This window comes from Hemibagrus wyckioides, linkage group LG24 (genome assembly GCF_019097595.1).
Source record: "Hemibagrus wyckioides isolate EC202008001 linkage group LG24, SWU_Hwy_1.0, whole genome shotgun sequence".
In the NCBI taxonomy this organism is placed as follows: Eukaryota; Metazoa; Chordata; class Actinopteri; order Siluriformes; family Bagridae; genus Hemibagrus; species Hemibagrus wyckioides.
This window is the reverse complement of record NC_080733.1, coordinates 16,466,724-16,488,170: the sequence shown is the minus strand read 5'-3', so window position 1 is coordinate 16,488,170 and position 21,447 is coordinate 16,466,724. Positions and strand designations below refer to the sequence as shown.

Below are 21,447 nucleotides of genomic sequence, written 5' to 3'. Positions count from 1 at the left end.
TTGTATAAGCAAAAACACTGCTGTAATGGCAGCCCTGAACATTCAGACTAAAGCTTTTATCTTTCCTGGTTTCTGGAACAGTGTTTATTCTTCTTTTTCCACAGGCAGTCTGCCTCCTGAAAATATTGGGGAAAGAGCCAAAAATGTGATAAAGAGAAATGCAGCAGACTTTCATATCCTCATATAAAACTGAATATCTAGCTTTTATTAACGGTCATCTTGAAAACATTGCATGGGGAATCTATGCTTCATTACAGCACCAGCATGCACTTGGCCATGTCCTGATTAGTGCATGTGTCCATCTCTGATCCTGCAGCCCCTGACCCTGTATCTGACTGACCTGAGCCTGTATCTGACCCTGTATCTGACTGACCTGAGCCTGAATCTGACTAACCTGAGCCTGAATCTGACTGACCTGAGCCTGTATCTGACACTGTATCTGACTGACCTGAGCCTGTATCTGACACTGTATCTGACTGACCTGAGCCTGTATCTGACACTGTATCTGACTGACCTGAGCCTGTATCTGAGCCTGTATCTGACTGACCTGAGCCTGTGGACATGGTGATACAGGACTCTGATTAAGAGTCTGGGTTAATACAGAGATCAGAGTAAACACAAAGTGAAGGACATTACTTTAAAGCTCTACATTTCATCATGATGAAACTGAACACATGAGCTTAGTGCTGCTAGTGCACTACTCTACTGTTTCAGCAACAATAATGTTATGCTATGATGCTAATGATTGTACAATGATACACTTGTCCAGTTCATTAAAATACTCTTTAGCATAATAACAGGAAGTTTGACTCGATACTACAACAGACACACATTTAAGAAACGGATTAATTAAATCTTCTCACTTGCTTAAGACAGATTCAAACACTAACCGGCAGAGTCACGCGACCGTGACGTTACTTTACTGATAGGCTGTGATAGGGCAGTAGGTTGAGAGGCAGTCGACCAATGGGGACTTGACTTATCCCGCCCCCTAATTTACATAAACCTCTATGCATTAGAGAGTGTGTGTGTGTGTGTGTGTGTGTGTGTGTGTGTGTGTGTGTGTGTTTGAGATATTGAGATTCTTCATTTGACATTTATTTCTCTTTGGCAGCCCCTGGTTACCATGGAAATGTTCTGACATAACAGAATCAGAACAGTGACGTGGGACTGCTGAAGAGTTGATCATTTCTACTTTGGAGACTTGATGGTTCACACTTTCAGACTGAGGTAAGAGAGATTTTTTTTTGTGTCTTCAAACTGACAAGTGTTTAAAACTTTATTTATGAGAAACATCTGGTGTTCGACCCTTCAGTTCACAGTACGTTACAATCCTCACAGACTATTGTTAACATTTCTAAATCACTTAGCAAGGTGTCTACACTGCCGAGTAGCTAGTGAAGGATTCGTATCATTTTCTATTCAGACTCTTATATTTACTCCAGATGCTCATATTCAGAGCAACATAGAGACAGGACGGATTACTAACTGAATTACTCACTGTGTGTGTGTGTGTGTGTGTGTGTGTAACAGGTGAGTTTGATTCACAGTACACTGTAGGAAAGCTGCTGGGGGAAGGAAGCTAGGGAGGAAGTAAGGAGGGAGGAAGTAAGGCAGATAAACGAATGAATGATGATTCATCAGTGTCCAGTGGTCTGTGGTTCTGTCCTGGGGAAGCTGATGGTCTGCCCTCCAGATGTAGATGGATGAAGTTCATCACTCAGGCAAAACCAAAGCCCATCACTGTCCTCATCACTTGTACTGACTGTTCATTTAGATTTTATCTGAGGAGATTTTGTGATATTTGAGTTTCAGTATAGTTTGTAAACTCTCCTCATCACCTTTACATTTAGATTTTATTTGATAAGATTTTGTTATCAGTGCTATAGTTATTAGTGCAGTCATAAATGTTAAGTTGTTTTTAACTATAAAACATCACTGGCAAGTACACAGACTAAACATTATGTATCATGAAAAGTGATGTCTATAATATTTACATTATTATTATTACACCTGACATCACATGCATATAGATGCACATTGGATATTGAGTTCTTTGACCTCAGAACTACTAAGTTCAGATCAAAATTGTTGAGAATAATCAAAATGATTCTAATATGTAAGTTCATTCCTACCGTTCCGATCTTATCACGCCTCAGCTAGCGTACTTCACATCACTTATTCTGTCTCACCTTACCTGCATCACCCGGCCTGCATCACCCAGCCTGCCCCACTCAGCCCAGCTCACACAGCTTGCCCATATGGCTACCCCCCCTGACCTGCCCTGCTCTGCCTGTCCACGTAGCCTGCCCTGGCCCTGCCTGGCCCGTCCGGCCTTCCCCGCCCGCCTACCTAGGCCCGCGACCTCTGCTCACCGCTCACCAGACCTGCACATGCTAGTTATCCCTGCTAGGGACATATTTGTGTAGGTGGGGTGTAGATAGGTAGATCTTTGTGTAGGTGGGGTGTAGATAGGTAGATCTTTGTGTAGGTGGGGTGTAGATAGGTAGATCTTTGTGTAGGTGGGGTGTAGATAGGTAGATCTTTGTGTAGGTGGGGTGTAGGTAGGTAGATCTTTGTGTAGGTGGGGTGTAGGTAGGTAGATCTTTGTGTAGGTGGGGTGTAGATAGGTAGATCTTTGTGTAGGTGGGGTGTAGATAGGTAGATCTTTGTGTAGGTGGGGTGTAGATAGGTAGATCTTTGTGTAGGTGGGGTGTAGATAGGTAGATCTTTGTGTAGGTGGGGTGTAGATAGGTAGATCTTTGTGTAGGTGGGGTGTAGATAGGTAGATCTTTGTGTAGGTGGGGTGTAGATAGGTAGATCTTTGTGTAGGTGGGGTGTAGATAGGTAGATCTTTGTGTAGGTGGGGTATTGGGGTGAAGATGAGCAGGTGTGTAGGTGCGTGTATAGATAAGCAGGTGTGTAGATGTGTGTAAATGATCAGGTGTGTGAAGATGAGCAGGTGGTGTGCAGGTTAGTAGGTGTGTGTAAGTGGTCTGTCGGTGAGCAGGTAGGTGGACAGTTGTGCAGGTTAGTAGGGGTGTCTAGGTGTCAGTGAGCAGGTAGGTGGACAGTTGTTCAGGTCAGTAGGTGTGTGTAAGTGGTCTGTCAGTGAGCAGGTAGGTGGACAGTTGTTCAGGTTAGTAGGTGTGTGTAAGTGGTCTGTCAGTGAGCAGGTAGGTGGACAGTTGTGCAGGTCAGTAGGTGTGTGTAAGTGGTCTGTCAGTGAGCAGGTAGGTGGACAGTTGTGCAGGTCAGTAGGTTGAGTTTCAGGTGTTTAGGTGTGAAGTAGAGCTGCACGATTCTGGAACAAATGAGAAATACGTCGTAATTTTCAAAAATATTTTTTAACATTTTTTTAGAATATAAATCAGGCTTTTCTATTTCTATGAACTTAAGTGATTTAGAAACCCTGCACCTTAAATTACCAAATGCAAACAAAACAGAAAAAATGCTCTTTGCTTTTATTAAATTTAAACAAATATAAACAAATGACTTCCAGGTTTTTCATGAGAAATAAATAAAAATCACAATTTTGCCATAAAAATATTCATATAAAATAGAAGAAGCCCTCAAAATGTAATAAAAAGAGGCGCTTTTTATTTCACTTTTGTAGTAATTAATAGAATTTATTAAAAAAAACACAAATAATTAATATTAATGAAATTATTTAAATAGAATTTATTACTTATAAAAAGTAAAATCATCTTAATAATCTATAATAAGAATAATAAAATAATCTTATTATTTTTATCTTATTAGTTTTAATCTTATTACGTTAATCTTATTATTTTATCTTCTTTTTTTTTACACTATTAACTAGACATTATTTTAATCAAAATAGATTTTAAATCATAATTTTTACTCACATGTGAAAGACAGTGTGAAGGTGTTTGTAACAACATCGGTTTAGTGTCATTCAGTTAGTCATTTATTGACGCTCCCCTGCGCTGAATAACGTCGCTTTTATTAACGTTAGTGTGGTCTGTAATGTTTCAGGTGATTAAACAGGGTGGTGGTGTTACCCTTTGGTGTAGAAACCGTGACTAAACATTGCTTGTAATGCAGCGTAATATAGTTTAAAACCGAAAAAATAGAGGATACTTGGGAACGCTCCTCTCTCCTCGTTACACTTCTCTCATTTCCATGAAAATGGAAATTTCTATGAACTATGAACTTTAGTGATTTAGAAACCCTGCACCTTAAATTACCAAATGCAAACAAAACAGAAAAAATGCTCTTTGCTTTTATTAAATTTAAACAAATATAAACAAATGACTTCCAGGTTTTTCATGAGAAATAAATAAAAATCACAATTTTGCCATAAAAATATTCATATAAAATAGAAGAAGCCCTCAAAATGTAATAAAAAGAGGCGCTTTTTATTTCACTTTTGTAGTAATTAATAGAATTTATTAAAAAAAACACAAATAATTAATATTAATGAATTTATTTTAATTATTTAAATAGAATTTATTACTTATAAAAAGTAAAATCATTTTAATAATCTATAATAATAATAAGAATAATAAAATCTTATTATTTTTCTTAGTTTTAATCTTATTATGTTATTCTTATTATTTTATCTTCTTTTTAAGCCTTTTAGTAAAATAAATTAGACATTATTTTAATCAAAATAGATTTTAAATTATAATTTTGTGAAAGACAGTGTGAAGGTGTTTGTAACAACATCGATTTAGTGTCATTCAGTTAGTCATTTATTGACGCTCCCCTGCGCTGAATAACGTCGCTTTTCTTAACGTTAGTGTGGTCTGTAATGTTTCAGGTGATTACCCTTTGGTGTAGAAACCTTGACTAAACATTGCTTGTAATGCAGCGTAATCTAGTTTAAAACCGAAAAAATAGAGGATACTTGGGAACGCTCCTCTCTCCTCGTTACACTTCTCTCATTTCCATGAAAATAGATTTAGCTGAACTGTAGTAAAGTAGGATTAAGATGGTGTGGAATTGTGATGGCCATTTTTTAAGGAGTAACCGTGCAGCTCTAGTTCCTAGTTAGGTGTGTGTTCAGGTTGGTGGATTCGGCGGGGTGAGAGGGTGTAGTAGACTGGGCGGGACTGGGTAGGCCGGGAGGGTGTGGGGGGTGGTCATGTTTAGGTAGGTGGAGGGGCAGGGAACGTAGTGTGCGTGACAGGCGTGGCCCACCGGAGGGCGGGCACGCTTGATAGGTCTGGAGGGGGTGGGCGGTGGTGTCATGCTGTGGCCGGGAGGCGGGCGATGGTGTGGGCTGTGTCGGAACCGGTAGGGTAGAGGTAGGCTGCGTGGTACAGGCTGACGGGGTGGGCGGGTGGGGGAGCCTGTTGGGTAGCTGGGTGGGCTGGGCTGACTGGGGCAGGTGGGTGTGTGAGGCTTGGTGGTGCAGGTGGGTGTGGCACAATGTGGTGGTCAGTATGCAGTTAGGTGGGTAGGAAGGAAGGTAGGTAGTTTTGATGAACCTCCTTTCAACCACGAAAGGCACCAAATTGTTTAAAAAGAAACAGATACAGCTCCTTTTCACAGTCCATTCTGTGACGAGCGGTCAATCCCACCATGGGTCAGACACCCAGGTCTAAAGTGGGACAACCTTTAACCTTTAAGGGACTTGCCAGTTTTGTTTAAATGAATGTTTTATTAATTTATTATTATTACTTTATAATCATTTGTTTTTTAAACATAATATCTGCTGTATGGCCATCCATAAGGACTATGGAGCCTTGCTCCTGTTTTGTTTTTGTTTTTTTATTCTAAGATGTAAATTTTATTTAAGTAGAATTTAACATTTTTACATTGTCATTTACGGCATTTAGCAGAAGGCTTTATCCAGAGCAGCTTCCAGAAGTGCTTTTGAAGACTGTCAATAAAAACACATCGACACTTGTTCACTAAGAATCACTGAAATGAACCAAAATTAATTCTAAAATCTACTCTAAGATCATAAGCGTTATTGTAACCATTACAGTGTTTTACTGTATCAGTGTGAAACCAAGCACTGATCCAATAATGAGTAAAACACACAAGCCCAAATTTCTGAAGGCTCCAGTAGTGCAGCTGGGGTAATAGCAGTGTGAGACGAGGTGTGGATGTAATGACGGGGTCAGAGCCCTTCTGTAAGTCGCTCTGGATCAAGCCTTCTGCTAATTACATTATATAATAATATATATATGATACTGTCGTCTAGCCGGACGTCCTTAAATGGTAATCACGGTCACGTATACCCTTTGTTCAGGGACGGTTCTTGATGTCTTGCTGCCGCTCCCAGGCTAATAATTGATTGGATTAAGTGTTCTAAATGTTTGGTTCTTAAGAAGAGACATTATGATAAGTTTGCCTAGTGGAATGGAGCCATAACCAGTGTGCATGAGGTGAAGTTTCGATGACGGGTAAGATTCTCTGAGGGCCGAAGGAGGACAACCCACTGCAGGGCTTCACCGCCACTGGGCACCTGCCCGAAATGGGAGGTGTAATCTGTGTAAAGGAAGTGTTGTGATGCTTCAGGGCCAAAAGCATCAAAGGGGGGACTGAAAGAAACTACAGACTGCCTCAACCCAGATTCCACTCCACAGTACACATCTGAAAGAGCTCATTCCCAAAAAGGCTTACATATCATATAGAAATATCTTTAATTCAAATCAGTTTATCTATTTTGGTATCTTTACATTGGCTTAAAGCAGCATTACCAAACATTTAGAACACTTAATCCAATCAATTATTAGTCTGGGAGCGGCAGCAAGACATCAAGAACAGTCCCTGAACAAAGGGTATACGTGACCATGATTACCATTTAGTATCCATTTAGTACCATTTGGGTGATAACACTTAGAACAATACCTAGCCAAGGTATACGTGACCTTGATGACCATTTAAGGACATCCGGCTAGAAGACAGTATCATCCAGCCATTTGGGGAATACTCAGTTCTTACACTAATTTACATTTAAAGTGAAACTCATTTAAATTACACACGGGAAACACTGTATAAAAGGTTTGAGCAGGATTTGTCCTGCGTTCTTTTTGACTCCGATGAACCTAAAGTACTTTATGTATTTTGTCACTGTGATGCTGCAATAAACTTCTACATTAAGATCTTCAGTGCCCTCATCGTTTTATTTTTCTTACACCACTTAGGGGTGTACTCACTTTTGTTGCCAGCGGATTAGACATTAATGGTTGTGGGTTGAGTTATTTTGAGGAGACAGCAAATTTACACTGTTATACAGGCTGTACACTCACTACTTTACATTGTAGCAGAGTGGCATTTCTTCAGTATTATCACATGAAAAGATAATATAATAAAATATTTACAAAAATGTGAGGGGTGTACTGTGAGATACTGTATGTATGTAATATATATATATATATATATATACACACACACACATATATATATATATACACAGATCTAATGACTGCCTTCATTATTATTAAGTTTTTTTTTAAGTATTATTAGTGTGATTATTATTATTATTATTATTATTATTATTATTATTATTATTACTACTACTACTACAGTGGAACCTCGGCATACAAATTTAATTCAGAAATAATGTAAATGTAGATAATCTGTTCCAGCCTCCCAAAAATCTACAACTTAGCCAGCGTTCCGTTCCGTTCGTTCGTATGTTGAAAATGCTTCCTATGCCGATGCTAATTTCTTCCTAAATTTCAATTCTTATGCAGAAAATCTGAAGACGGCATTTGTAGGTCAGGGATTATTATTATTATTATTATTATTATTATTATTATTATTATATAATCATTTGTTTTTTTAAATATAATATCTGCTGTATGGCCATCCATAAGGACTATGGAGACTTGCTTCTGTTTGTTTTGTTTTTTTATTCTAAGATGTAAATGTTATTTAAATGTTAGATTTAAGTAGAATTTAAGGTTTTTACATTGTCATTTACAGCATTTAGCAGAAGGCTTTATCCAGAGCAGCTTCCAGAAGTGCTTTTGAAGACTCTGTCAACAAAAATACATCAACACTAGTTCACTAAGAATTACTGAAATTAACCAAAATTAATTCTATCTACTCTAAGATCATAAGCGTTATTGTAACCATTACAGTGTTTTACTGTATCAGTGTGGAACCACAAAAACTTTTAGATTAAAATCTCTCTTTAATACAAGTCAGTTTTAGTCCGTAAAAAGGTAGTGTATTTAAATGCAAATCATTATAAATAAATAGATAAATCTATAAATGAGTTTCTATTTCCACAGACAGGCAGATCCACAGCTTGTATAATCCAGTGAGATTTCTCTAATTTTCTCAGTAGCACAGACGATACAGTCTGCTTTGTAGAAAACGTCCCACAATCCATTTCTGATCACTTTTAAATAGATTAATCTGCTATTGTATTTTCTTTAGAAAATGGATTAATACATGTGTATAGCAAATTATAATACCATATCTATCTTTTTCAGCTTTATTTCCAAATTTTCCCCTTACAACATCAAACTACTGAAAGGTAACAGTTCTGAAAATGAATAAAAAACTGAAAAAGTAGAATACCAGAGATGGAAAAGTCATCAGACTCCTGATTTAATACTTCATAGAGCCACCTTTTGCTTGAATTACAGCCATTGATCTTTTTGGATTAGTCTGTTTTAGCTTTGCACACCTAGATTAGGGAAAATTTGCCCATTCTTCCTCACAGAATTGCTGAATTTCAGTCAAATTCCATGGTGAGTGAAGATGAACTGCTCTTCATCTCTCAGACAGATCGGATTTAAGTCAGGGCTCTGACTCGGCCACTCAAGTACATTCACCTTCCTGCCCTTAAGCCACTGTGTTGTTCTTTGGCGGTATGTTTAGGGTCATTGTCTTGTTGGAAGGTGAATGATCTGCCCATCTTCAGCTGTCTAGCAGAGGGATGCAGGTTGTCCTCAACAATTTGGATGTACTTGGCAGCATCCATTTTCTCTTCAATCCTGAACAATCACTCAGTCCTCGCTGAAGAGAAACACCTCCAGAACATAATGCTGAATTTCTATAGGCATTGTACATATAATATCGTATAAAAGAGTATAATGTAGTAACATAGAAACAGTGAGATAGAATTAGTTACAAATATGTCAAGAAATCCAGTATGTACATATTAGTCTGATATGATGGAGTAAATATTTAAAGAATATTTCTGTTTAGTTTTTACTTTTACACAGAGTTACAAGGCTAATAGGAGAGGAATCAGCTTCATGGATCACCTTAAGGCATCACACCAACTCAGTAACACACCCAGGTCTGTTATAGCACATAGCAGGAGGCCTGGGTTCCATAAACAGGGTAATACAGAGCCTTGCAAAAGTATTTGGTGTGTTTCCTCTTTGATTTAGATTTTATGTAAAGGATCTAGTCCAGATTGTTGATGTGGAATGAAACAAATAAGATTAAAACTGCTAACCCGGCTAGTAAGAAAACACACTTCCTACTTTTTCCCAGTATGAATGACCACAAACATTCAGTCCAGTTCAGTCTCTCTCTCTCCCTCTTTCTCACAATCACACAACCTGAAGTTTTCAATGAGTTCCAGTAAATGTAAAAAAAAAAAAGTGTAAAAAGTGTAAATATTTTATGAAGGGTGCCAATACTTCTGTTATCTACACAGGACATGTGCAGAGACACTAATATTCCTACAAAGGGGAAAATCCACAGAAGTTTAAACAGGAAAGCAAGTATTTACTCAGAGCCCACATTTCTCTTCAGTGCCATGTCTCAGTGATTCAGATTTATCCACAGAGTCAATCAAAGAAATGTAAATCATTTAACAATTATATTTAAGTTCATATTTTTAATATATAAAAATGATACTGTGTAAGGGATTGTTCACACGTTTGTTTGTTTTCCTCAAACACTACTCCACACACAGAACATAGAACGTTTGATTCAATTTACTGAGTCGGTTCAATGAATCGAACGCCGATAATATTCAACCGATTCATTTTTGTTCGTTCGAATTTTTTAGTCATTTCAGCCACATATAGCTGACGCAGTACACAGTGAAATGAGACAACGTTTCTCCAGGACCCTGGTGCTACAGAAACATACACCATATGATTACAAACACAGAAACGACAACACAGATCTAGGGGCAGAAGTTTGTCCTAGCCACATAAAGTGCAACCAGGCGCAAACAGAGCAAAGACAGGACAGTGCAGAAACAGTGAGTACAAAAATCAACACAAGACAGGACACATAGAGCCGAAAAAGAACATGTGAAATTAAATGAAACTGTAAAAACCAGGTATCTAATAACATATATGATATTCTGATCAGTTCTAAACCTTATGAGCAAACAACAACTGTGGTACCCCTTACCCCTAAACCAGGGGTGTCCAATTTTATCCACAAAGGCCCCGTGTTTTCATTCCAATCCAGCAGGAGCTACAGCTGATTCCACCTGCTTAATCAAATGATCTTGGCTTTCTGCTGGGTTGGAATGAAACCTGCACCCACCCCGGCCCTTTGGGGATAAGATTAGACACCTCTGCCCTAAACTAAACTCAGCTCGCTGAGGACATCCTTTATCTGCTTGGATAATTCCATTGGTGCAAAACACTTATTGACACTTCAGGCCGTGGATTGTTTAGCTAAAATTTTAATGGAAGTACTAAACCACTACGGCTGCGGTATATTTTCGGCCGCCGACTCTCCACTGGCGCTCTTCTATGTTTTTGCTCCTGTCTGCGCATGACCCCCCCCCTTATCTCTTTATCGTACTTTCTCGTCTTTATTGGTGAATGAATGAACGGGGTTGTATTTACTTGTGTAATGTTTGTTCTTGTTTGTTTATTGTGATATTGTGAAACGTACGCGGTGCTAAACGAGATTGTTTGTCTGTTTACCTGCTTAATAATAATTTCAATGAAGGTTTATTATTATTATTATTATTATTATTATTTATTTGTTATTGTAGTGTTTATCAGTTTACATCTATTACAGTATGTTTAAATGACATTAGTTTTGTCCTATTGCGAGTGTTTGCTCTGATTATTAATGATAACCTTATTTGTGCTTTTATGTATTTAATGACTGTAAAAAAATTTTAAAAAAAAACAGTTTTATGTTTCATGTTACACTGAGTATCTAATCTAGCCATGGGGTCACAGTCCAGTAACGTCTGTGCCGGTCCCAAGCCAGGATAAATAGAGAGGGTTTCGTCAGGAAGGGCATCCGGCGTAAAACGTTGCCAAATTTAACCATGCGAATCGTCAGTGCTCTGAAAGGTAGAGAGCTGGCTGATATGATGGAGAGAAGGAAGGAGGATATACTGTGTGTACAGGAGACCAGGTGGAAGGGTAGCAAGGCTTGTAGTATAGGAGCAGGATTCAAGCTGTTTTATTATGGTGTGGATAGTAAGTGAAATGGGGTAGGTGTGGTCCTGAAGGAGGAGTTTGTGAGGAATGTTCCGGAGGTGATGAGAGGGTCAGACAGGGTGATGAGTCTAACGTTAGAGGTTGAAGGGGTGATGTTGAATGTTGTTAGTGGTTATGCCCCACAGGTAGGTTGTGAGTTAGAGGAGAAAGAGAGATTCTGGAGTGAATTAGATGAGGTGATAGAGACTATTCCCACAGGAGAGACTGTTAAACTAGTTTGTTTAACAGGGTTTTAGAGAGTGAGAAGATGCCTGAGGAATGGAGAAGAAGTGTATTAGTGCCGATCTTTAAGAATAAGGGTGATGTGCAGATTTGCAGCAACTATAGGGGGATAAAATTGATGAGCCATACAATGAAGCTATGGGAAAGAGTAGTGGAAGGTAGTGGAAATTTGTGAGCAGCAGTATGGCTTCATGTCCAGAAAGAGCACAACAGATGCAATTTTTGGATTGAGAAGATGGAGAAGTATAGGGATGGTCAGAGAGAGTTGCACTGTGTGTTTGTAGACTTGGAGAAAGCGTTTGACAGGGTGCCAAGAGAAGAGCTGTGGTACTGTATGAGGAAATCAGGAGTAGCAGAGAAGTATGTCAGAGTGGTGCAGGACATGTATGAGAAGAGCAGGACAGTGGTGAGGTGTGCTGTAGGACAGACAGAGGAGTTCAAAGTGGAGGTGGGACTGCATCAGGGATCGGCTCTGAGCCCCTTCCTGTTTGCTATGGTGATGGACCAGTTTTCAGAGGAGGTCAGACAGGAGTCTCCTTGGACAATGATGTTTGCAGATGACATTGTGATCTGTAGTGAGAGCAGGGAGCAGGTGGAGGTTTGCGCTGGAGAGAAGAGGAATGAAACTCAGTCGTAGTTAGATTGGGTACATGTGTGTGAATGAAAGGGAGGGAAGTGGAGCAGTAAGATTACAGGGTGAAGAGGTGAAGAAGGTACAGGAGTTTAAGTACTTGGGTCAACAGTCCAGAGCAATGGAGAGTGTGGGAAAGAGGTAAAGAAGCGAGTGCAGGCACGTTGGAATGGGTGGAGAAAGGTGTCGGGAGTTCTGTGTGATAGAAAAATTTCAGCAAGAATCAAGGGGAAGGTGTACAAGAGTGTCTGAAACTCTTTGTCTGTGATGGTTCTGATGGCCCACTCCCCTTCACACTTTAATTAATCAGTCACTCCTAGGTGATAAACCACTGGGTGTGAAGGACTGGTCTGAGAACAGGTGTTAATGCCTGATAATTACACCATACGATTGTTAAGCTTGGGCCGGGGTGGTTAGGGTGCATAAACAAAGCCCTAGTGTTTTTTATAGTGATCATTGTAAGATTTTGTTTTAAAACAGACATACTAACATCTAACTGTTACTACTTTTTCTGTCCGTAAGGGACCACTAGGATATCTCCTTCAGGAGCTAATCGAGGAGGCCAGGCTGATCAAAGATGACCCGTCTCTGCAGGAAAGTCGGCACCGAAGAAGGAGGGACTTGCTGTGGTCCGTCAGAGAGGGGGTGACACCGCTGACAAAAGAGAAGTCTTTGGTGAATACGGTTATGCTTCCTTTATAATGGGGGTGACTTGTGTCCCAGGGACACGGATGTACAAACTGCAGCACTACCTCCAGAGCCAGATACAGTCAGACCGTCCACCCGTGCCTGCCTCAAGTTCAACGTCCAAGCCAATGGGTCAGTTGTTTATTTTTTGCTTGTATGAAGGAATTGTTTGCCATTGTGTCTGGTAGTATGAATAACAACATAGCTTGTTTTACATGAACACTATGCTTCAATTAACACAGGGATATATTTTAAGAAATCCAAGTACAGTGAAAACGCAGATTGCTGATTCTTGTCTTTCAATGACGACAAGTTAGAGAGTGCAGTGTGATATAAGCTGTCATCATAACACACACAAATAACCTGTCATCATAATACACACAAATAACCTGTCATCATAACACACACAAATAACCTGTCATCATAACACACACAAATAACCTGTCATCATAACACACACAAATAACCTGTCATCATAACACACACAAATATAACTGAATGTTTTTGTGTTATTGTGTGTCATCATAATACACACAAATAATGTCATCATAACACACACAAATAACCTGTCATCATAATACACACAAATAACCTGTCATCATAATACACACAAATAATCTGTCATCATAACACACACAAATAACCTGTCATCATAATACACACTGTTGTATGTGATATTCTTAAACTGTGAAATTACAATAATTAAAATTTTGTGCAATACAACAGTGCATCCATCCATCGTCTAACCAGCTTTATTCCTAAATAGGGTCACGGGGGTCTGCTGGAGCCTATCCCAGCACACATAGGGTGAAAGGAAGGGGTACACCCTGGACAGGTCGCCAGTCCATCGCAGGGCCACATATAGACAGACAACCACACACACTCACACATAAAACCCAGGACTGCTGTGAGGCAACAGTGCTGACCACTAAGCCACCGTGCTGCCCTACAACAGTGCAATAACAACAATTTAGTGCAATTGTTTGTTTGTTTGTTCTGTGAAATTTTTCTTTTTCTTCTGTATTTTCTTCTTTATTTAGATTTATTTAGATTTAGATCTTTCTGCTTCATATTTGCACATTATTCTTCTTTTGTTGCTGCTGTAACGTGGAAATTTCCCCACTGTGTTGTGCATTAATCACTAAAGTTAAAAGTAAAAGGTAATGTAAGAGTGGAGTATTTAAAACCTTTTATATTGTTATACACAAATGCCTGACAAGATTTTGTATCTTGCAGTACCTTCTGCTGCCCTCTCCATACCACCTGAGTTCTATCAGAGAGAACTTGCATCCACCAAGCAACAGGTGGAGGAGAAAAGACTGCAGAAATGCAAGAGGCCTGAAGCTCACCATCAGCTGAGAAGATCATCAGAGTCTCTCTTCCCTCTATTATGGACATGTACTCCACACGCTGCATCCGTAAAGCAAACAGCATTGTGGACGACTCCACACCCCCCTCACACACACTCTTCACCCTTCTGCCATCCGGAAAGAGGTACTCAAGCATTCAGGCCCGTACAACCAGACTGTTGAACAACACACACACACACACATTTTTCTTGTTTACATGTACACGTCACTTTAATATTTGTATCTCTTTGCACTCACGGTCCAACATTATTCTTTTGTCGGCGTTATGTGTCTTGTTTGTCAGCACTGTCTTGTCATCCTGTGCACTTATGTTGTATGTTTAGTTTCTAAAGAATGCACCTTGTAGTATAGTTTAGCTCTGTGTGTGTCCGCGTCACCTGTACTTTGTTTTTGTTCTGTGTAGCAGCTCTGGTCCAGGAGGAACGGTGTTTCATTTCACCGTGTACTGCATCAGCTATATATGGTAATAAAGCTTCTTTGACTTTTGACCATGTCGGACGCCTGTGTAGGTTTTGTAAGATGGAACTAAAGCAGGTCAGTGTGTGTGAGAGAGACCATGGAAAGACTAATTCCATGGTCTTTCCTGATGTTTATTTCTTTCTACATTGTAAAACAATGCTGAAGGCGGCCGAAATACACAATAATGTCGTTTGAACAGTTGATATTGAGATATGTCTGCTACTGATGCTCTGTAAAGCCTTCATAACGGCTCTAATCTGAGGTGCTGTTAATTGGTGATTTCTGAGGTTGGTAACTCCTAAATGACCTTCTCCTCTGCAGCAGAGGTAAGTTTTGGTCTTGCTTTACTGGGATGGTCTTCATGTGAACCAGTTTCATCATGGTGCTTGATGGGTTTTGCAAATGCACTTGACAATACTGTTCTTGCAAGAACTATTCCAGAACACCTGACCTTCGTGTCCTAAAATAACAACTGACTGTTTTTTGTTGTCGTTACATATGGATTACTTAAGTCCATGTGTGTTATTTCATAGTTTTGAATCTCCAGTATTGTTCTAGAATGTAGAAAATAAATCCCTAAACAAAAAATATTGAATTAAAAGGTGTGTCCAAACTTTTGACTGGTAGTGTACACACAGACTTTTCTATATATTTTCAGATATATTTTGTATATATTTTGTCTTTATTTTAATGTGTATTAAGTTAATTAGTGTTTAAAGTTTGCAGTAATATGTATATGTGTGTGTGCAGTCTCTGGTGTGTGTTTTTTCACAATTTTTGTGTCGATTGCTCTTTAGTGTTAAAAATGTCAAATAAATCAATTGATTGATAAACACTGATTTCTTTGTTGTTGTGTGTCTCTATTTACAGAATTCATTATACATTATTCATAAATGTGTGTTTACATAAACTCTTTCATGAACGCTGACTGGACGCTGTGACCACAGGCACAGTTTAGGACACACACTGACCCAAACTCCCCATCCTGAGACTTTGGAAGAGATCTGTATTTATTAGTTTTAAACTATGTGCATTGTGGAATAAATGTGTTTAAATACATTTATAGCATCACTTTGCAATGTATTTAACCCCAAATCCTTCTGCAGCTTTTATGGTGGCATGTAACTCCATAATGATGTTGATCTGTCTCTAACACAGACAGAAATAAAGAGTCTAGAAATCATTTCTAATTTAAAGAGTTATTTTGAGCTTGACTCTGACAAGAAGCCATTGTTATGATATGAATAAACAGCTCTCTCTCTCTCCCTCTCTCTCTCTGGCCTTAATATGAAACAGTAACACTCACTGCTTTAATAAAACTTTATTCAGCATAGGACAGAACTAGCAGTAACAGCTCTTGACACAGAATTACAAAAACTTAAAAAAAACTTACTACAGAAACAGAAGTGCAGAGTCAAATACTTTAAAAACATTATGTAATAAAAAAAAACAACAACTGTATTTTATATATCAAACATGTAGATCTTGTATAAGCAAAAACACTGCTGTAATGGCAGCCCTGAACATTCAGACTAAAGCTTTTATCTTTCCTGGTTTCTGGAACAGTGTTTATTCTTCTTTTTCCACAGGCAGTCTGCCTCCTGAAAATATCAGGGAAAGAGCCAAAAATGTGATAAAGAGAAATGCAGCAGACTTTCATATCCTCATATAAAACTGAATATCTAGCTTTTATTAACGGTCATCTTGAAAACATTGCATGGGGAATCTATGCTTCATTACAGCACCAGCATGCACTTGGCCATGTCCTGATTAGTGCATGTGTCCATCTCTGATCCTGCAGCCCCTGACCCTGTATCTGACTGACCTGAGCCTGTATCTGACCCTGTATCTGACTGACCTGAGCCTGTATCTGACCCTGTATCTGACTGACCTGAGCCTGTATCTGACTGACCTGAGCCTGAATCTGACTGACCTGAGCCTGTATCTGACCCTGTATCTGACTGACCTGAGCCTGTATCTGACCCTGTATCTGACTGACCTGTGCCTGTATCTGACACTTTATCTGACTGACCTGAGCCTGTGTCTGACACTGTATCTGACTGACCTGAGCCTGTATCTGACTGACCTGAGCCTGTGGACATGGTGATACAGGACTCTGATTAAGAGTCTGGGTTAATACAGAGATCAGAGTAAACACAAAGTGAAGGACATTACTTTAAAGCTCTACATTTCATCATGATGAAACTGAACACGAGCTTAGTGCTGCTAGTGCACTACTCTACTGTTTCAGCAACAATAATGTTATGCTATGATGCTAATGATTGTACAATGATACACTTGTCCAGTTCATTAAAATACTCTTTAGCATAATAACAGGAAGTTTGACTCGATACTACAACAGACACACATTTAAGAAACGGATTAATTAAATATTCTCACTTGCTTAAGACAGATTCAAACACTAACCGGCAGAGTCACGCGACCGTGACGTCACTTTACTGATAGGCTGTGATAGGGCAGTAGGTTGAGAGGCAGTCGACCAATGGGGACTTGACTTATCCCGCCCCCTAATTTGCATAATACTCTACGCGTTACTTTGTGTGTGTGTTTGTGTTTTTCTTCATTTGACATTTATTTGTCATTGCACCAGTTTTCCAAAAGACAAATCATCCATGAGGGAGGCGATGAAGAAAACTGAGATCTACGAGTACCTGCTGTCTCTGAGCTCAGGGTTCGGCCAGGCGCACTTCGTGATCGGAGAAACATCTGGTGTTCGACCCTTCAGTTCACAGTACGTTACAATCCTCACAGACTATTGTTAACATTTCTAAATCATTTAGCAAGGTGTCTACACTGCCGAGTAGCTAGTGAAGGATTCGTATCATTTTCTATTCAGACTCTTATATTTACTCCAGATGCTCATATTCAGAGCAACATAGAGACTGGACGGATTACTGTATTGATATGTGATACTTGCCAGATGCTTACCTGTTAGATGGCCACTAGATGGCAGTATGATGCGGCGTAAGCCAAGTTGATAACGGTGTGTAGGGGAGAATAAACACTCTCTTATGGCAGTACACAGTGTGTGAGAGCCTCAATACAATTACTAACTGAATTACTGTATTTGTGTGTGTGTGTTTGTGTGTGTAACAGGTGAGTTTGATTCACAGTACACTGTAGGAAAGCTGCTGGGGGAAGGAAGCTATGGCTCGGTCTACGCTGGAGTCCGTAAGACAGATAAACGAATGAATGATGATTCATCAATGTCCAGTGGCCTGAGGTTCTGTCCTGAGGAACCTGATGGTCTGTCCTCCAGATGATGATTCATCAGTGTCCAGTGGCCTGTGGTTCTGTCCTGGGGAACCTGATGGTCTGTCCTCCAGATGATGATTCATCAGTGTCCAGTGGTCTGTGGTTCTGTCCTGGGGAACCTAATGGTCTGCCCTCCAGATGTAGACGGATGAAGTTCATCACTCAGGCAAAACCAAAGCCCATTACTGTCCTCATCACTTGTACAGACTCTTCATTTAGATTTTATCTGAGGAGATTTTGTGATATTTGAGTTTCAGTATAGTTTGTAAACTCTCCTCATCACCTTTACATTTAGATTTTATTTGATAAGATTTTGTTATCAGTGCTATAGTTATTAGTGCAGTCATAAATGTTAAGTTTTTTTTAACTATAAAACATCACTGGCAAGTACACAGACTAAACATTATGTATCATGAAAAGTGATGTCTATAATATTTACATTATTATTATTACACCTGACATCACATGCATATAGATGCACATTGGATATTGAGTTCTTTGACCTCAGAACTACTAAGTTCAGATCAAAATTGTTGAGAATAATCAAAATGATTCTAATATGTAAGTTCATTCCTACCGTTCCGATCTTATCACGTCTCAGCTAGCGTACTTCACATCACTTATTCTGTCTCACCTTACCTGCATCACCCGGCCTGCATCACCCAGCCTGCCCCACTCAGCCCAGCTCACACAGCTTGCCCATATGGCTACCCCCCCTGACCTGCCCTGCTCTGCCTGTCCACGTAGTCTGCCCTGGCCCTGCCTGGCCCGTCCGGCCTGCCCCGCCCACCTACCTAGGCCCGCGGCCTCTGCTCACCGCTCACCAGACCTGCACATGCTAGTTATCCCTGCTAGGGACATATTTGTGTAGGTGGGGTGTAGATAGGTAGATCTTTGTGTAGGTGGGGTGTAGATAGGTAGATCTTTGTGTAGGTGGGGTGTAGATAGGTAGATCTTTGTGTAGGTGGGGTGTAGGTAGATATTTGTGTAGGTGGGGTGTAGGTAGGTAGATATTTGTGTAGGTGGGGTGTAGGTAGGTAGATCTTTGTGTAGGTGGGGTGTAGGTAGATATTTGTGTAGGTGGGGTGTAGGTAGGTAGATCTTTGTGTAGGTGGGGTGTAGGTACGTAGATCTTTGTGTAGGTGGGGTGTAGGTACATAGATCTTTGTGTAGGTGGGGTGTAGGTACATAGATCTTTGTGTAGGTGGGGTGTAGGTACGTAGATCTTTGTGTAGGTGGGGTGTAGGTACGTAGATCTTTGTGTAGGTGGGGTGTAGGTACATAGATCTTTGTGTAGGTGGGGTGTAGCTAGGTAGATCTTTGTGTAGGTGGGGTGTAGGTACATAGATCTTTGTGTAGGTGGGGTGTATTTAGGTAGATATTTGTGTAGGTGGGGTGTATTTAGGTAGATCTTTGTGTAGGTGGGGTATTTGTGTAGATGAGCAGGTGTGTAGGTGTGTGTAAATGAGCAGGTGGTGTGTAGGTTAGTAGGTGTGTGTAGGTGGTCTGTTAGTGAGCAGGTAGGTGGACAGTTGTGCAGGTCAGTAGGTGGTCTGTCAGTGAGCAGGTAGGTGGACAATTGTGCAGGTCAGTAGGTGTGTAGGTGGTCTGTCAGTGAGCAGGTAGGTGGACAGTTGTGCAGGTTAGTAGGTGTGTGTAAGTGGTCTGTCAGTGAGCAGGTAGGTGGACAGTTGTGCAGGTCAGTAGGTGTGTGTAAGTGGTCTGTCAGTGAGCAGGTAGGTGGACAATTGTGCAGGTCAGTAGGTGTGTAGGTGGTCTGTCAGTGAGCAGGTAGGTGGACAGTTGTGCAGGTTAGTAGGTGTGTGTAAGTGGTCTGTCAGTGAGCAGGTAGGTGGACAGTTGTGCAGGTCAGTAGGTGTGTGTAAGTGGTCTGTCAGTGAGCAGGTAGATGGACAGTTGTTCAGGTCAGTAGGTGTGTGTAAGTGGTCTGTCAGTGAGCAGGTAGGTGGACAGTTGTTCAGGTCAGTAGGTTTGTGTAGGTGGTCTGTCAGTGAGCAGGTAGGTGGACAGTTGTGCAGGTCAGTAGGTGTGTGTAAGTGGTCTGTTAGTGAGCAGGTAGGTGGACAGTTGTTCAGGTTAGTAGGTGTGTGTAGGTGGTCTGTCAGTGAGCAGGTAGGTGGGACAGTTGTTCAGGTTAGTAGGTGTGTGTAGGTGGTCTGTCAGTGAGCAGGTAGGTGGACAGTTGTGCAGGTCAGTAGGTGTGTGTAGGTGGTCTGTCAGTGAGCAGGTAGATCTACAGTTGTTCAGGTCAGTAGGTGTGTGTAAGTGGTCTGTCAGTGAGCAGGTAGGTGGACAATTGTGCAGGTCAGTAGGTGTGTAGGTGGTCTGTCAGTGAGCAGGTAGGTGGACAGTTGTGCAGGTTAGTAGGTGTGTGTAAGTGGTCTGTCAGTGAGCAGGTAGGTGGACAGTTGTGCAGGTCAGTAGGTGTGTGTAAGTGGTCTGTCAGTGAGCAGGTAGATGGACAGTTGTTCAGGTCAGTAGGTGTGTGTAAGTGGTCTGTCAGTGAGCAGGTAGGTGGACAGTTGTTCAGGTCAGTAGGTGTGTGTAGGTGGTCTGTCAGTGAGCAGGTAGGTGGACAGTTGTGCAGGTCAGTAGGTGTGTGTAAGTGGTCTGTCAGTGAGCAGGTAGGTGGACAGATGTTCAGGTCAGTAGGTGTGTGTAAGTGGTCTGTCAGTGAGCGGGTAGGTGGACAGTTGTACAGGTCAGTAGGTGTGTGTAGGTGGTCTGTCAGTAAGCAGGTAGATGGACAGTTGTACAGGTCAGTAGGTGTGTGTAAGTGGTCTGTCAGTGAGCTGGTAGGTGGACAGTTGTACATGTCAGTAGGTGTGTGTAAGTGGTCTGTCAGTCAGCTGGTAGGTGGACAGTTGTACAGGTCAGTAGGTGTGTGTAAGTGGTCTGTCAGTGAGCTGGTAGGTGGACAGTTGTACAGGTTAGTAGGTGTGTGTAGGTGGTCTGTCAGTAAGCAGGTAGATGGACAGTTGTACAGGTCAGTAGGTGTGTGTAAGTGGTCTGTCAGTGAGCTGGTAGGTGGACAGTTGTACAGGTCAGTAGGTGTGTGTAAGTGGTCTGTCAGTGAGCAGGTAGGTGGACCGTTGTGCAGGTCAGTAGGTTGAGTTTCAGGTGTTTAGGTGTGAAGTAGAGCTGCATGTTTCTGGACCAAATGAGAAATACGTAGTAGTTTTATCAAAAATATTTTTTTATGTTTTTTTAGAATATAAATCATGCTTTTCTATTTCTATGAACTTTAGTAATTTAGAAACCCTGCACCTTAAATTACCAAACCCAAACAAAACAGGAACAATTCATTAAATTTAAACAAATATAAACAAATGACTACCAGGTTTTTCATGAGAAATAAATAAAAATCACAATTTTGCCATAAAAATATTCATATAAAATAGAAGAAGCC

The 21,447-nt window shown here is 40.4% G+C and overlaps 1 long non-coding RNA gene across 1 annotated transcript; it reads left to right on the top strand.

The window, feature by feature from the left end:
* Positions 1-1,068: 1,068 nt before the first annotated feature.
* On the top strand, positions 1,069-20,540 carry LOC131344764 (uncharacterized). Its single transcript, XR_009203384.1, has 4 exons — positions 1,069-1,230; positions 17,353-17,493; positions 17,859-19,922; positions 20,323-20,540. It is a non-coding gene; the product is annotated as an uncharacterized LOC131344764 (long non-coding RNA).
* Positions 20,541-21,447: the final 907 nt, after the last annotated feature.